This window comes from Lolium perenne, chromosome 3 (genome assembly GCF_019359855.2).
Source record: "Lolium perenne isolate Kyuss_39 chromosome 3, Kyuss_2.0, whole genome shotgun sequence".
Taxonomy (NCBI): Eukaryota; Viridiplantae; Streptophyta; class Magnoliopsida; order Poales; family Poaceae; genus Lolium; species Lolium perenne.
This window is the reverse complement of record NC_067246.2, coordinates 309,702,400-309,718,429: the sequence shown is the minus strand read 5'-3', so window position 1 is coordinate 309,718,429 and position 16,030 is coordinate 309,702,400.

Sequence of the window (16,030 nt, the reverse complement as noted above, 5' to 3'; positions counted from 1 at the left end):
ACTGATTAATTTTGTGGCTAAGTGATTCAATTTCCTTGTGATGCTGATGCTCAAGCATCACTATGTTGTTGCTTACTTGTGTTGTTGCTCATCCAAGCTACCTGGACTTGCTCCAGTGGCTATGATGCAGTGATTAAACTGTGTTGCCTTATATTATGTTGTCACAAGATTAAGCATGGATCTGTGATAAATTCATGCTTGAATTAATTAAATTATGATGAACTGGTTATGCAGTAATGATTTAAATGACTTGCTTGCAAATGATTTGACTATTCATGATTGTGTAGCAAGCAATTGAATCTGAATCCATTCCTGGATAATTATGTGCTATATTTGGCCTTCTTTTAATTGGTGCTAAGTGTGATGTGACCTCAGTAGCCTTGCTACTGATTGGTTGCTCACCTATTTAGTTGGATCTTGTGGCTACTCAACCTTTGCTTGCATATTTGGGAATCATACTTGATATGAATGCCAATATGCTTGCCTGATGAAATCTAGGGTTTACTGATGGTTCATAGCTTAGGATTTACTGTGTAGTCTTATTAGCTGCTAATCCTTGCAATTCATCTACCGTGCTATCTCGTGCATCTGATCTGCTATTGTGTGCATTTGTGCATGTGTGCTAGTTTCGTGTACAAGATCTGTACCTAGATGCTTTTCTATTTTTAGTAGCTTTTTGGTAGCGGTAATCCTTGGTGAAAACCAAGTGATGATCTACCCATATGAGCATCTGCTCATTCCCATGCTTATTTCATGCATATATGATGGATCAGATCCATTGGATCTGTCCAGGAACTTGGTATACCTTGTTCCAGCTCCTAGTGTGAAATATTTGGTTGATGCAGACTTGGGGTTTTTGTGCACAGCCCTTCACCTCCAGTTTCTGGTTGATCTTCTCAGGTCACCATGATTCCTGGTGGCTAAGTGGTTGTGTTGGTTTCTGTTCTTGAGTATGAACTGGATGAACTGGTGCTGGTTCTTGTTTCACACTTACCTGGTGATTTGCATTTCTGGTCGACTGTCATGGTTCTAGGGTTTGTGTGCTATTTATATGGTCTCTACTTCTTCCCTGGCCATGACACACAAGCTTGGTTACTTTATGACTCACCCCTTACATTGCCTTGTTGTTGCTTGCCTAGCAACAGCCTTCATATGGTGAAACTTGAGCCCACTGTGGCTTGCTCAGTGTTGGTCTGCCTATGTCTATCTTGTGCTGTCCAGGAATTTGGACAAGCACAAGTGTCTTTGTGATGCTTTGCACTGTCCAAACTGAATTTCCTGTGATTTTTGCTAACTGTCCAAACTGAACCTTGCTAATACTTACATCCTGTCTAGTATCTGTTCTTTGTTTTGTTTTGCAGGTTTGAATTATGCTATGGCCAGAAGATCATCCTCAAGACACTTAGTCTAGGTTTAGTTTAGAATAAACTGTAATTTTCCTTTTCTTTTATTCTGATCATTATGTCTCAATTCTTGTATCAAGAATATTGTAAAGACTTTGTATTTGTGTTGTATATCAATAAAGCTCAAGTTTTGGTTTATGAGCTTTGTATTATGTAATATTTATATTCTTGATTAAATATTGTATTTGATATTCACTTTGAAATTCAAAGTGATTTGAATTTTATATCTTGTGTTTGAATTTTAAATTCATTGTTTATATTGTGTGATGTTTATAGTTAAATGTTTAACACTTATCAAATGCAATCATTCCCCAAAGTAACAAGATACAAAAGAGATCATGTCGAAATTTCCCTAACTCACATTGCCTAACCCTAAGTGCAAAATGAGAGAGAACCTCGATCCCTCTTAGGTTTAGTTGCAATAAGGCGAAAATTTCCCCGTTTTGCGATGAAATGCACATCCCATTTCTAAATCTACCCTTCGTTGTTCCTATGTTCTGGGTTATTACAGCCTCTCCCCCTTAACAGAAACTTCGTCCCGAAGTTAAGATTGGTACCTGAACATCTCGGGGTAAGACTTCCTTTATTCTTCTTCCGTCTCCCAAGTTGCTTCTCGCTCAGGATGATGTTGCCATTGAACTTTGCAGTATTTGATTGCTCTGTTTCTTAACTTCTTCCACTGTACTTCTAAGATCTTTTCCGGTCTTTCCACATAAGTTAGGTCAGATTGCAATTCTATTTCTTCATATGTAATAGGATCATCCGGTGCCTTCAAACACTTTCTGAGTTGTGAAACATGAAACACATTATGAACTTGACTTAGTTGTCTTTGGTAACTCCAACTCAAAAGTCGTTCCTCGATTCGATCGAGTATCTTAAATGGTCCTATATATCGAGGACTTAACTTTCCTTTCACTCCGAACCTCTTAAGTCCTTTCATTGGGCTAACCTTTAAATAAACCATGTCTCCCACTTTCGGTTCCCAATCTCTTCTTTTCGTGTCGGCGTAACTCTTCGACGACTCGAGCTATTTTGAGTCTATCCCGGATCACCTCGATGACTTCTTGTCTCTCCTTGATGTAGTCCGGTGTAAACTCCTTGTTTTCTCCGGTTTCAAACCAACAAATTGGTGATCGACACTTTCTTCCGTACAATGCTTCGTACGGTGCCATCTGGATGCTACTCTGATAACTATTGTTATATGAGAACTCCGCTAAAGGTAAATGATCCTCCCATGGGCCTCCAAAGTTCAGAGCACAAGCTCTAAGCATGTCTTCAAGTATCTGATTGGTTCTTTCGGTTTGTCCTCCTATTCGTGGATGATATGATGTCTTGAAATCCAACTTGGATCCCAAAGCTTCTTGTAGTTGTTTCCAAAATGCTAATGTGAAAATTGAACCTCTATCTCGAGACTATCTTCTTGGGTACTCCATGCTTACTCACAATCTCCTTCACATATATATCCACAAGCTTCTCTCGCAGATCCTTTGTGTTTACGGCTATGAAATGAGCACTCTTGGTAAGTCTGTCCACTATTACCCATATCATATCCTTCTTCTTACTAGTCATTGGTAGACCAAGAACAAAATCCATTCCGATTTCATCCCATTTCCATTCCGGTATCTCTAGTGGTTTGAGTAATCCCGCAGACTCGATGTTCTGCCTTCACTCGTTGACATGTAGGACATTCCGAGACATATTGTGCTATTTCTCTTTTCATGTTGTTCCACCAGAACATCTCCTTCAAATCCATATACATCTTAGTACTTCCCGGATGTATTGAATAAGGGGTTTCATGTGCTTCCTTTAATATGATTGACTTCACTTCTGGATCATCCGGTACACAGATCCTTTTCTGGAAGTATAATGAATCAAAATCCCCTAGATGGAATTCCGATGGTCTTCCTTCTCCAATCCTCTTGATTTCCTCTTGTATGAACAAATCATCCGCTTGCTTTCGGATAATCTCATATTTCAAATCTGAATACATCTCATCCATAATCCTCATGGTTGCTATACTTCCCTTATCATCACCTTGAATAAACAAAATCTGAGCCTCCTCTAGCTCTTTCCGAAGTTCCTTTGGAATCTCCCATTCCGTAGGTTGATTCTCCGTACTCTTCCTACTTACAGCATCTGCTACTACATTAGCCTTGCCTGGTGTATAGTTGATCTTAAGGTCGTAATCCTTAATCAACTCTAACCATCTCTTCTGCCTCATGTTTAATTCCTTCTGGGTGAAGAAATATTTCAAACTTTTGTGATCGGTGTATAACTCACACTTGGATCCATATAGAAATCGTCTCCAACTCTTCAGAGCATACACAACTGCCGCTAACTCTAGATCATGTACTGGATAATTGTGTTCATGTGGTTTCAACTGTCTTGATCCATAAGCTATCACCTTCCGATCTTGCATAAGAACACATCCAAGTCCATTCTTGGAAGCATCACAATACACCGTGTAATCCTTTCCTGGTTCAGGAACTGCTAACACTGGTGCTGTGGTTAACTTATCTTTGAGTGTTTGGAAGCTAGCTTCACACTCCTCAGTCCACTCAAATGGAGTATTTTTCTTGAGTAACTTGGTCATTGGTCCTGCAATCTTCGAAAATCCCTCTATGAATCTCCGATAATAGCCTGCCATACCAAGAAATCCTCGTATCTCCTTAGCATTTTTAGGTGATTTCCATTCCAATACGGACTGAACCTTGCTTGGATTCACCGCTATGCCTTCTTTGGTTATGACATGTCCAAGAAATTCAACACTATCTAACCAAAATTTGCACTTGCTAAACTTCGCATATAGCTGATGTTCCCTCAAAGTTTGCAGAACTATCTTCAAATGCTTGGCATGTTCTTCTTTATCTTTGGAATAGATTAGAATATCATCTATGAACACTATCACAAACTTATCCAAGTACTTCATGAATATCTTGTTCATCAAATTCATGAAAATTGCTGGTGCATTTGTTAGTCCAAATGGTACAACCAAGTATTCATGGTGTCCATACCTTGATACGAACGCTGTTTTTGGTACATCCTCCTTCTTGATCTTGATTTGATGGTATCCTGACCTTAAATCTATCTTCGAGAAGACTCCCGCTCCTTGAACTTGATCAAAAAGGTCTTGGATTCTAGGTAAAGGATACTTATTCTTGATAGTTACATTGTTCAAATTTCGGTAATCTCCACACATTCTCTTTCCGCCATCTCTTTTATCCACAAAAATAACTGGTGTACCCCACGGTGACACACTTTCTTGAATGAATCCCTTCTGTTCTAACTCATCAATCTGAGCTTTCAGTTCCACTAATTCCTTTGGCCCCATCTTATATGGTGGTTGAGCTATTGGTGCTCTGCCTGGAATCAGATCGATTGTAAATTCAATCTCCCTATCGGGTGGCATCCCCGGTAGTTCCTTAGGAAATACATCTTGAAACTCATTCACTACAGGAATATCTTCAATTCTCACCTCCTTCAGACTATTGAGTTCCAATCCGATCTCCAACTCACTGTACTTATCTCCTTGGAACACTATTCGACCTCCGATGGAGTTGCGAAGTGATACTGTTTTGTCTCCACAGTTAATCACCGCTCCATTTTCTGTCAACCAATCCATCCCTAGGATGACAGATATGTCCTTCATGGGTATGATGAATAGGTCCACGAAATACACACAGTCACATATGGTTAGGACTTGTGCTTCTTTCACGTGGGTCACTAAGATCGTTCCCCCCGCGGATAGAACAGTTATAGGAGTTTCTAACTTAGAACATCTAAGCCCGAATTTTTCCACAAACTCCAATGCAAGAAATGATGTGGTTGCTCCAGTATCAAATAATACTTTGCCAGGATGAGAAAGAATACTTAGCGTACCTAAGACTGTTTGATCCGACTCTTCCGCTTGTTCCAAAGATGTGCAATTCAGCTTTCCAAAAGGCTTTCCCCTCTTGTTGTTGTTGTTGTTGTTGTTGCGGTTGCTGTTGTTGTTGTTGTTGCGGTTGTTGTTGTTGTTGTTGTTTCCACTTCGTCCTCCAGAGCTCTGTCCGCTCCAAGAAGCCTTGTTTGGACAATCCGGCTTGATGTGTCCTTCCTTCCCACAACCATAACAGACGATTCTGGGTTTCTGACAATCCTTCTGCAAATGACCTCTCAGGCCACAATTGTTGCAGATGATATGGTTGATTGGATTCTGACTCTGACCTCCCCGGTTGTATTGATTACCAGTAGTAGGTCGGTATCGGGGTTTGAAACTCCGATCAGGTGTTGGTTTACTAATTGGGTACTTCCTTGGCTCGATACGAGCCCTCTTCCTCCTGTCCTCTTGGACTTGCCGGTAATCATCCTCGAAAGTGATTGCCGAGTCAATCAGTTCCTGGAATTCGGCAGTCCGTGCCAACCTCAGTTGCATCTTCATGTATGGATTCATGCCTTTCATGAACCGCTTCTTTCTCTTCTCCTCTGTATCTACATCCTCAGGTGCATACCTGGATAGCCTGTTGAAATCCCAAACATACTGCATGATGGGTGCAGTATTCTGTCGTAGTTCGTCAAACTCCCTCTTCTTCAGCTCCACCACGCTGTCAGGAACATGAGCCTCCCGGAACTTCTTCTTGAACTCCTCCCAGGTGAACACCTTATCAGGAGGGGGTACTGCTACAAGATTCTCCCACCATGACGCTGCTGGTCCTGACAACAGATAAGTTGTGTATCTAATCTTCTCCTCATCGTTGCAACCAACGGTCTTTAGCTTCCGTTCCGTATCCATAAGCCAATCTTCAGCGTCCATTGGTTCTGGAGCTGATGTAAACGGTAGTGGTCTTGCATTTTGGAAGTCCGATAGAGTTACTCCCTTGCCTTCATTACCCCTATCATTGATGACGTGGGTAAAGAAATCTTGCATGTTCTTGCTCTGGCTTTCCTGGTAACGCCTCCTATCTTCCTCCATTGCCCTCATATACTGTTGGAAGTCTGGGTGCATCATTGGGTGTGGTGGTGGTGCATTCTCTGCTCTAGCTGCTGCATCTGCCTCCTCTTTTTCTCTTGCTTCCCGCTCTCTGCGAGCCTCTTCGGTTTCTACTAACGCCATTTCCCCCTAGCCCTGTAACAAAGAGCGATTACTCATAATTACACCATGCAAATGCTTTCTGAGCTCAACTCAATGCCCAGAACAAGTCACACAATGAAATCAAGAAGCAAATACAAAACAAACATTTATTATGCATATACTTTGTATAATACATAACACACTCACAAACTTATATTACATGTGGTATATATAAACCACTTATTTGGCTCAAAGCCCAAGCCAACGGGAATTTAAAATACGCTCTATTACAATACTGATGTCTACGCCCCCTCCTTTTCCTGTAGACAGTGTTGGGCCTCCAAGAGCAGAGGTTTGTAGAACAGCAGCAAGTTTTCCCTTAAGTGGATCACCCAAGGTTTATCGAACTCAGGGAGGAAGAGGTCAAAGATATCCCTCTCATGCAACCCTACAACCACAAAGCAAGAAGTCTCTTGTGTCCCCAACACACCAAATAGGTGCACTAGTTCGGCGAAGAGATAGTGAAATACAGGTGGTATGAATAAGTAGCAACAACACCAGAAAAGTGCTTTGCCCAGGACAGTAAGCAAGCAGTAGTAACGCAGCAGTAGTAACACAGTAAAACAGTAAACAAGTAGCGATAGCAGTATTTAGGAACAAGGCCTAGGGATCAGACTTTCACTAGTGGACACTCTCAACTTTGATCACATAACAGAATAGATAAATGCATACTCTACACTCTTTTGTTGGATGATGAACACATTATGAGGATTACACGAACCCTCAATGCCGGAGTTAACAAGCTCCACAATTCAATGTTCATATTTAAATAACCTTAGAGTGTAAGATAGATCAATACGACTAAACCAAGTACTAACATAGCAAGCACACTATCACCTTCACACTACGTAGGAGGAATAGATCACATCAATACCATCATAGCAATAGTTAACTTCATAATCTACAAGAGATCATAATCATAGCATAAACCAAGTACTAACACGGATGCACACACCATCACCATTACACCGTGTAGGAGGAATAGACTACTTTAATAACATCACTAGAGTAGCACATAGACAAATAGTGATACAAAACTCATATGAATCTCAATCATGTAAAGCAGCTCATGAGATTATTGTATTGAGGTACATGGGAGAGAAATGAACCACATAGCTACAGCGGAGCCCTCAGCCTCAGGGGTGGATTACTCCCTCCTCATCATGGAGGCAGTGATGGCGGTGAAGATGGCGGTGAAGACGGCGGTGGAGATGGCTCCGGGGGCAATTCCCCGTCCCGGCAGGGTGCCGGAACAGCGACTTCTGTCCCCCGAATTGGACTTTCGCGATGGCGGCGGCTCTGGATGGTTTTCTCTGTTTCCGTCGAACTTGTCGATGTTTTTAGGTCAGGGACGAATATATAGGCGGAGAGGCGGCGCAAGGAGGCGGCTGGGGCCCCCACACCATAGGCTGGCGCGCCCAGGGGGCCACCCGCGCCGCCTTATGGTGTGGGCCCCCTGCTGCCCGCCTCCGACTCTCCTTCGGTGTTCCGGAAGCTTCCGGGAATTTTAAGACTTTCGGTGTTGATTTCGTTCGATTCCGAAAATATTTCCTTACTAGGATTTCTGAAACCAAAAACAGCAGAAAACAGCAACTGACCTTTCGGCATCTCGTCAATAGGTTAGTTCCAGAAAATGCATAAAAATGATATAAAGTATGAACAAAACATGTTGGTATTGTCATAAAACAAGCATGGAACATCAGAAATTATAGATACGTTGGAGACGTATCAGCATCCCCAAGCTTAGTTCCTACTCGTCCTCGAGTAGGTAAACGATAAAAGATAATTTCTGAGGTGACATGCTACCAACATAATCTTAATCATACCATTGTAAAGCTTATGAGATGAATGCAGCGATTCGAAACAATGTAAATGCAATGAGTAAACAAGTGAATCATACAGCAAAGACTTTTCATGAATAGTACTTTCAAGACAAGCATCAATGAGTCTTGCATAAGAGTTACTCATAAAGCAATAAATTCATAGTAAAGGCATTGAAGCAACACAATGGAAGATTAAGTTTCAGCGGTTGCTTTCAACTTGTAACATGTATATCTCATGGATAGTTGTCAATGCAAAGCAATATAACAAATGCAATATGCAAATATGTAGGAATCAATGCATAGTTCACACAAATGTTTGCTTCTTGAGATGGAGAGAAATAGGTGAACTGACTCAACAATAAAAGTAAAAGAATGGTCCTTCGCAGAGGAAAGCATCGATTGCTATATTTGTGCTAGAGCTTTGATTTTGAAAACATATAGAGATCATAAAAGTAAAATTTTGAGAGGTGTTTGTTGTTGTCAACGAATGGTAGTGGGCACTCTAACCCCCTTTCCAGACAAACCTTCAAAGAGCGGCTCCCATTTTATTTTTATTTTTGTGTGGCACTCCTTCCAACCTTTCTTTCACAAACCATGGCTAACCGAATCCTTCGGGTGCCTGCCAACAATCTCATACCATGAAGGAGTGCCTTTTTATTTTAGTTTTATTATGATGACACTCCTCCCAACCTTTGCTTACACAAGCCATGGCTAACCGAATCCTTCGGGTGCCGTCCAACAATCACATACCATGGAGGAGTGTCTATTTTTGTTAATTAATTTGGGACTGGGAATCCCATTGCCAGCTCTTTTTGCAAAATTATTGGATAAGCGGATGAAGCCACTAGTCCATTGGTGAAAGTTGCCCAACAAGATTGAAAGATAAACACCACATACTTCCTCACGAGCTATAAAACATTGACACAAATCAGAGGTGATAAATTTTGAATTGTTTAAAGGTAGCACTCAAGCAATTTACTTTGGAATGGCGGAGAAATACCATGTAGTAGGTAGGTATGGTGGACACAAATGGCATAGTGGTTGGCTCAAGTATTTTGGATGCATGAGAAGTATTTCCTCTCGATACAAGGCTTAGTCTAGCAAGGTTGTTAAGCAAACACAAGCATGAACTAGTACATCAAAACTTACATAAAAGACATATTACAAGCATTATAAGACTATACATCGTCTTCCTTGTTGTTCAAACACCTCACTAGAAAATATCTAGACTCTAGAGAAACCATTCATGCAATCCAAATTTTAACAAGCTCTATGTATTTCTTCACTAATAGGTGCAAAGTATATGATGCAAGAGCTTAAACAAGAGCACAACACTTGCCAAGTATCAAGTTATTCAAGGCATCATACCAATTACTACATGTAGCATTTTCCGTTTCCAACCATATAACAATTAACGAAGCAGTTTCAACCTTCGCCATGAAAATTAAAAGCTAAGAACACATGTGTTCATATGAACCAGCGGAGCGTGTCTCTCTCCCACACAATCATTTATTCAAACAAAAACAAAAACAAGAAACATACAGACGCTCCAAGTAAAGTACATAAGATGTGACCGAATAAAAATATAGTTTCAAGAGAAGGAACCTGATAATTTGTCGATGAAGAAGGGGATGCCTTGGGCATCCCCAAGCTTAGACGCTTGAGTCTTCTTGATATATGCAGGGGTGAACCACCGGGGCATCCCTAAGCTTAGAGCTTTCACTCTTCTTGATCATAGTATATCATCCTCCTCTCTTGACCCTTGAAAACTTGCTTCACACCAAACTTCTCATAAACTTCATTAGAGGGGTTAGTACATAATCAAAAACTCACATGTTCAGAGGTGACACAATCATTCTTAACACTTCTGGACATTTCTCAAAGCTACTGGAAGGTAATGGAACAAAGAAATCCACCCAACACAGCGAAAGAAGCAATGCGAAATAAAAGGCAGAATCTGTCAAAACAGAACAGTCCGTAAAGACGAATTTTTAATAAATACTTCCGTTGCTCAGATCAGAAAACTCAAAACTAATGAAAGTTGCGTACATATCTGAGGAACACGCACGTAAATTGGCATATTTTTCTGATTTTTCTACAGAGAAAACAGCCCAGATTCGTGACAGATAGAAATCTGTTTCTGCGCAGAAATCCAAATCTAGTATCAACCTTCGATTAGAGGCTTCACTTGGCACAACAAAACACAAAACTAAGATAAGGAGAGGTTGCTACAGTAGTCAACAACTTCCAAGACACAAATATAAAACAAAGTACTGTAGCAAAATAACACATGGGTTATCTCCCAAGAAGTTCTTTCTTTATAGCCATTAAGATGGGCTCAGCAGTTTTGATGATCCACTCGCAGGAAATAGTATTCGAAGCAAAAGAGAGCTTCAAGAGGCAAATTCAAAACAAATTTAAGTCTAACATGCTTCCTATGAAGAGGAATCTTATACACAAATGAATTCATGAAGAACAAAGTGACAAGCATAAGAGGATAAAACAAGAGTAACTTCAAGATTCTCAACATAAAGAGGGGAAACTTAATATTATTAAGATGCATACAACCATATTTCCCTCTCTCATAATAACTTTCAGTAGCATCATTGATGATATCCACAATATACCCATCACTTAAAACATTCTTATCATGGTTCATATGCATAGAAGTATCATTAATTTTGGCATAAGAAGAGTTCTTCTCATTAATAGTAATTGGAGCAGGATTATTATCAAGAATTTGAACATGGTAAACAAGTTGCATATTAAGGGAATCGTTTTTGGTAACCCAATCATGACTATGACAAGTTTCACAAGGGTAGTTATAACCTATATCATAGCATTCTTTATAATAATCATCAAAGATCGGAGGCACAGTGTCATCATAAGAAATAGAATAGTTATCTTTCACAGTCGGTTTATCTATGACCATACCATCGTTGTTATTAGAAGGAGATGTATCAAACACATAATGATCAGTAGCAAAAGGGTTTTCAAACACCTCTTCCCCAAGCTTAGAGCTTTCTATATCATTATGGGAGGAAGCATGAATAGCAATGACACTATGGCAATTATTGTCATCATCATTTTCAGAATTAGTTTCCCAGAGATTTGCAATATCAAAAGTAGTGTGCTCATTCAAATCATGATTGCTAATGTATGTAAAGGGCATAGGAAGATCATCGTATTCAGATTCATTATCACCATAATCATTAGGAGCAACATACTTACGGTTACTTAGCGTTATCTCATTCACGCGGGGATACGCCGTTACCTCTTTCTTTTTATTCTCCTTCTTCTTCTTCTTCTTCTTCATTCCCTTCTTCTTCTTCTTCACTTCCTCCTCCTCATTTCCTTCTTTAGGAGGAAGAGGCTTGAAGGGTGGCTTGTCCGCATAACCTGATTTACTTTTAGAAACAATAGAAGAAACTTGGGAGGATTCCTCCTTTTCATTAATTAGTTCAAAACACATGGCGGTCCTATCATATTTTGGCAAGGTGTCATCTTCTAAAATATTTTGTATGTAAGTATTTGTATGGCTATTATCAATGCAATAAGAAAAACACCCATGCAGGACATCATCAATATCAAGATCACTCATATGTAACAAAGAGATTTTTCTCGACAGTTCTTCACACCCCAAAAATAAAGTAAGTACATCATGCTGATTAGGAGTAATTTCATCATCACAATACAAATTTGCAGCACTCATTGGGTTCAAATTATCATTGGAGGAGCATTGAAAATTAAAATGACCCACTTCATAGCAAACTTCACAAATAAAAGGATAGAGGGCACAAACTTTTTTACCAAGATCATCTAGAGCCCTAAACCACTTTCTAGTTTTTTCATTAATATGATGGATACAATATTCATCTTTGATTTGATTAATTCCACAAGGTCTATGCATTCCACAAAAATTAACATGCTTATAGGAAATAGCACTCTTAGGAGTTTGAGCATGCTTATTGCAATAATTAACAACAATTTCATTCTTCATGCAAGCCTCTTTAAAAGGTTCATGATACTTATCAAAATTCTTCTTAGGCAATTCAAAATGAGAAGCAAAGGCTTTATAAAGATTTGCAGCAACTTGAGAGTCAAGACCATAAATAGCACTCATATTTCGAAATTTATCGGTATCCATAAAAGCTTCAATGCATTCATAATCATAATTTATACCTGACTCTTTACCTTTGTCGTTCTCCCATCCTTCAGCGTTGTCCTCAATCCGATCAAGAAGATCCCACCTAGCTTCAACCTCCTTGCTTGTGAAAGATCCCTCCGAACACGCGTCCAGATAGTCCTTGTGTTGTCCTGAAAGCCTCGCATAAAAATTATTAACAATAACATTACGGGGGAGCTCATGAATGGGACATTTGAGCATTAGTGACTTCAGTCTCCCCCACGCTTGAGAAATACTCTCTCCATCACGAGGATAAAAGTTATAAATATAATTCCTATCAATATGCACTTCATGAGGAGGATAAAATTTAGAATAAAAGAGAGATGCAATTTCCTCCCAACCAAGAGAATGTCTATTCTCCAACAATTTATACCAATGCGCCGCTTTACCAGGGCAATAAACAGAGAATAGCTTCTTCCTCACTTCATCCATAGAGATACCTGCACACTTGAATAACCCGCATAATTCGTGCAAAAACAGTAAATGATCTCTAGGATGGACAGTTCCATCCCCATTATAATGGTTGTCCATAACACGTTCGATAATTTTCATAGGTATTTTATACGGAATACTTTCAGCAGGTGGATTTAATATATCAGAAGCATCATTAGAGTTATCACATATGGGAGATAAAGCATTATCAGAGCAAAATATTTCTTCCAAAGCTGAGGAGCAAAAAAGATTATTTTTATATAAACTAGCTTCCCCAAGCTTAGACTTATCCATAGTATTAGCAGTAATTGCATTCATACTAATAACATCGCTACTAGCATGCAAATAAGGTTCCATAGGTTTTTAATTTTCGCATAAAACAATTCTAAATCAGGAAAAAGACTAAAAAGCTCACCAATTTTTTTGTTGTTTTCCATTATGCCTAACTAGTGTAAACAAGAAACAAAAAGTTGCAACTGCAGGATCTAAAGGAAATAGCTTCGAGTACTTACAACGGCGCCGGAAAATAGCTTGGTAGCCGAGGTCCGGAGTGTGAGTACCTTTTACCTTTCCTCCACTGCAAGAACGGCGCCTTAAAATAGCTTGATGTCTACGCCCTCCTTTTCCTCAGAGATGTTGTTGGGCCTCCAAGAGCAGAGGTTTGTAGAACAGCAGCAAGTTTTCCCTTAAGTGGATCACCCAAGGTTTATCGAACTCAGGGAGGAAGAGGTCAAAGATATCCCTCTCATGCAACCCTGCAACCACAAAGCAAGAAGTCTCTTGTGTCCCCAACACACCAAATAGGTGCACTAGTTCGGCGAAGAGATAGTGAAATACAGGTGGTATGAATAAGTAGCAACAAAGACTTAAAAGTGCTTTGCCCAGGACAGTAAGCAAGCAGTAGTAACGCAGCAGTAGTAACACAGTAAAATAGTAAACAAGTAGCGATAGCAGTATTTAGGAACAAGGCCTAGGGATCAGACTTTCACTAGTGGACACTCTCAACTTTGATCACATAACAGAATAGATAAATGCATACTCTACACTCTTTTGTTGGATGATGAACACATTGCGTAGGATTACACGAACCCTCAATGCCGGAGTTAACAAGCTCCACAATTCAATGTTCATATTTAAATAACCTTAGAGTGTAAGATAGATCAATACGACTAAACCAAGTACTAACATAGCAAGCACACTATCACCTTCACACTACGTAGGAGGAATAGATCACATCAATACCATCATAGCAATAGTTAACTTCATAATCTACAAGAGATCATAATCATAGCATAAACCAAGTACTAACACGGATGCACACACCATCACCATTACACCGTGTAGGAGGAATAGACTACTTTAATAACATCACTAGAGTAGCACATAGACAAATAGTGATACAAAACTCATATGAATCTCAATCATGTAAAGCAGCTCATGAGATTATTGTATTGAGGTACATGGGAGAGAGATGAACCACATAGCTACAGCGGAGCCCTCAGCCTCAGGGGTGGATTACTCCCTCCTCATCATGGAGGCAGCGATGGCGGTGAAGATGGCGGTGAAGACGGCGGTGGAGATGGCTCCGGGGGCAATTCCCCGTCCGGCGAGTGCCTAACAGCGACTTCTGTCCCCCGAATTGGACTTTCGCGATGGCGGTGGCTCTGGATGGTTTTCTCTGTTTCCGTCGAACTTGTCGATGTTTTTAGGTCAGGGACGAATATATAGGCGGAGAGGCGGCGCAAGGAGGCGGCTGGGGCCCCCACACCATAGGCTGGCGCGCCCAGGGGGCCACCCGCGCCGCCTTATGGTGTGGGCCCCCTGCTGCCCGCCTCCGACTCTCCTTCGGTGTTCCGGAAGCTTCCGGGAATTTTAAGACTTTCGGTGTTGATTTCGTCCGATTCTGAAAATATTTCCTTACTAGGATTTCTGAAACCAAAAACAGCAGAAAACAGCAACTGGCCTTTCGGCATCTCGTCAATAGGTTAGTTCCGGAAAATGCATAAAAATGATATAAAGTATGAACAAAACATGTTGGTATTATCATAAAACAAGCATGGAACATCAGAAATTATAGATACGTTGGAGACGTATCAGCATCCCCAAGCTTAGTTCCTACTCGTCCTCGAGTAGGTAAACGATAAAAGATAATTTCTGAGGTGACATGCTACCAACATAATCTTAATCATACCATTGTAAAGCTTATGAGATGAATGCAGCGATTCGAAACAATGTAAATGCAATGAGTAAACAAGTGAATCATACAGCAAAGACTTTTCATGAATAGTACTTTCAAGACAAGCATCAATGAGTCTTGCATAAGAGTTACTCATAAAGCAATAAATTCATAGTAAAGGCATTGAAGCAACACAATGAAATTATAGATACGTTGGAGACGTATCAAATACCACCTAGATTACTTTATTCTTCCTTGGAGCTCTACTCCTCGTCATCATAACTCGCCTCCGCGTACATCCCTGGGGTCCATCCGGTACAGCGGTTTGTCTTCCGAACCCCGTCCGGAATGAAGGTCCTTCCAGTAGGTATGTAGTCTGAATCGGACGAAGTGCCGAGACAGAGATCTGTCATGCCAAAGTAACTGGATAAAGACTCATATGTATCCCCAGTGGGATACAAATCATCTTCTTCTGCCATCCATGGAGGATTCCTATTCACTTGACCCCTCATCTTCTTCTTCTTCTTCTTTTTCTTGGTTCCAGAACTCTCACCTACGACGTACTGGGATGTTTTGGGTAATCCCATCTCCAAATCTAAAGAAATGGAGTTGGTATCTTTCTCTTCCTGCCCAAAGCTTTGGTTAACATTCTGGTTAACCGCGCCTCCTTCATCCTCTGATTCACAAGTGATGGGTTCTCCTTCATCTCCAAATGGTTCCCCGAAACGCCAACCAGTCGAATTCTCGATTGGTGACTCCGAGCAGTTTAGGTTCCTGGAATCATCTCCCCCATATCCAGACTCATATGATGCTGACACATGTGGATAGTGTGGGACAAAGTTGGGTGTGAGTGGATCTTTATGGGACAACTGGTCACTCAAATCTACATAGCTGTCTAGG